A 2,946-nucleotide genomic window follows, 5' to 3' on the forward strand; every position below is an offset into this window, starting at 1 on the left:
TTTTGCTGTAATATATCATTATGGTCTTTCTGTTGATTATCTCTATCTCCCTCTAACTTTCTCCACCTGGCTTTTTTATACTTTCATTACTTAATACAATTCCATTCAGTTCAGAAATGATCACATTTAGATAAAGTTTTACCAAAGCATTGTTGAAATGAAAATAACTTTTATTAAGAGTTAAAAGAAATCAAAAAGATTTAGTATTTAAAGATCAAAATCACCTCTTGGCTATAGTCCTTTTGCACCACTGACATGGTCTCTCTCTCTATGGAGGCATAATTTCTGCTTTTGACACTTTGTTGGCCCATCATTCACAAAATTGTGTCTTCCAGTCCTCCCATGACATCACTGAATTGTTGTTATGTTGGTGTTCCAGTACCTAATGATAAAATTAAGCATTGGACACAGCTACCTTGCTTGGTATACCTTGCAAGTGTACAGCTAATATATACATGCACAGTGTATATTAATCATTATTTAGATCTTTATTATTGTCAGTATCTGATTGATGTGGTTGATTATTATTTATATTACTTTATTATGGCATTTTATCGTTATATCTTTAATATGCATTATATGACATTTTATCTTTTATGGTGCACACTGAGGGTTCTCAGACAAAATAGCGGAAGACCATTCTGACAATAAATCCTTTCACATGTGCATTCTCTCTCTCTCTCTCTCTCTCTCTCTCTCTCTCTCTTTCGCTGAGCCCTGTAATCCAATAGAAATCATTCATCTCCTCCTTTATTGTAAGAGATAGATGTGATCTTGAATAGCTTTTGACATTCAGTGGCCATCTGTTGGCAATTCATGCATATTTGCTATAACAGATTTAAGTTGCTGTGGAGTGTAGATGAAGATTTTCATTCATACAAATCTTTTTAAATCTCCACTAGTACAAATTCCAGGCTACTGGCCATGAGTAATAATCTTGTAAATTATAGAAGTTATGAAGGACATGACTTTTGCTGCTGGGTGTTTTAAGGCCATGGACACTGTGACAGCCTTCTAAAAAATATTGATGAAGATGATCTCTAACCATTTGTATCAACTGAACTGAATTTTGTAAATCAGGCTATAACAGGCTAAATCAGGCTTAAAATCAACAACTTTATAATACTACCATAATAGAAGGGATCTACCATAATGCAAGGGATCATAAATCATGACACTGTGACAGAGAGTAACACTATGTGACCTCAACAGGAAGTGCTACATCCCTGACTCAAACTACAATAGGCATACAGTACCAATTCAAAGGATATAGTTCAATGTTGCAAATTCTTTTCATGGGAAAGTATAGGTAGTGAAAATTCACTAGATGTCACCAGATGACATCATAAACTAATTTGCATATTCATTAACTTGTAGTGATTATTTACATATCAAACTATTTTACATGAAGAAGGCACATAAAGAATAGAATAGAATACAATGATTGATCATTGGAAACAATGGTGATCAGTAATTGATCATTGGGATCAACGGTGATTAGTCACTAGTCAGTAACAATAAGGGAAAGCGATAGACAGCTAGATAGATAGATACTGGTGGTCAGTCAGTCAACCAAACCTCCTCTCTCAACTGGTATAACCAGCAAATGTACTGTGAACTGGAGAGCTGCATTGGGTGTAAGACAGTCACTATCATTTGGTTAAAAGGTCACTAAATTTGTTTCTACGCTCTAAAAAACAATGGGTTAAAAACAACACAAATTGGGTTATTTTTAGCCCAACAGCTGTGTAAATATAGAACACATTTCGGTCTAAACTAACCCATCAAGTTGGGTTGTTAATTTTAACCCAGCAAGGATGGTTTCATTTTTGCAAAAATTCTGGGTTCATTTTATTTCATAAATGGGTTAGGTTTCAGGGTTATTTTTACCCTTTGAAAATGTCAGATATACCACATTATAAACAAATATGTCAATTTTTATCCTTTATTTATACACAATAAGGTGTTCAGAAATGTATTGCTAGGGCTGCTAAAGTGGTGTTATATATAGACTTTGAAGTAAATGACTGAAATAAGTCATATATTTAAGATGAAAACTTCAGCTTTTGATCAAAGGAGACGTTTAAAACATCCAAAAAACGGAGTAACCAACTTACAATCCAGTGGACATTACAAACAAGTAAGCCAAAGCTAACAAAGATAGCAGTGCATTTAATGTCATGTAAACTGGACTGTTATCACACATTTTAGCTTTTTTCTAGTGTACAGTAATGGTTTTATGGATAAATATATTGATGTTAACCTAGTTTCTCAAAACAACTAGGTCTGTCCATGTGAAAACTGCTAACTAAAAATTGAGGCGAATTCAAACAGTCCGCACTCAGTTGATTTGACCCATGGAACTGAGCTAATGTGTCATGGTGGGGGAGGGAGGGGTCCTTTGATTCAACCATCAGTGAAAATTACAGGTTACACAAAACATTAACACTTTCTGTGAAGCCCATGTTTATAATGAATTATATCCGCATTTAGAATTATTTATAAGCAAGTATTACTGCCCTATAAACACATTTATAACGACAAGTAAGGACCTATACTTTGTTATAATAACAGTTATAGCTACAGGTATATTATTGTTATAATTACTCATGAGTGACACGCTTGCTTTTTCAGTGCCCATGGCCTATGCTCATAATGCATTATACACCAATTTATAAGTATTAATTAGTCAGTCTTATGGTCCCATTAATGTAATCATAAAAATGCAGCCTACATTTTTATAATGTTATCATAACTTATAGTTATAATGACTTATTCATAATGTAGATCTATTTCTATGTCCAATAAGTGAATTAGTTTATATTGTTGTTGATAGTTGTGTTGCACTGCCTCATAAATACTTATTGTAAGTTATAATATAATTAATAACGTTTATAAATGCATCATTGATGGCTTTAAGTAATGTGAAAGCATAGAATGTAGTTT

Source organism: Ictalurus punctatus, chromosome 19, assembly GCF_001660625.3.
Source record: "Ictalurus punctatus breed USDA103 chromosome 19, Coco_2.0, whole genome shotgun sequence".
Classification (NCBI taxonomy): domain Eukaryota; kingdom Metazoa; phylum Chordata; class Actinopteri; order Siluriformes; family Ictaluridae; genus Ictalurus; species Ictalurus punctatus.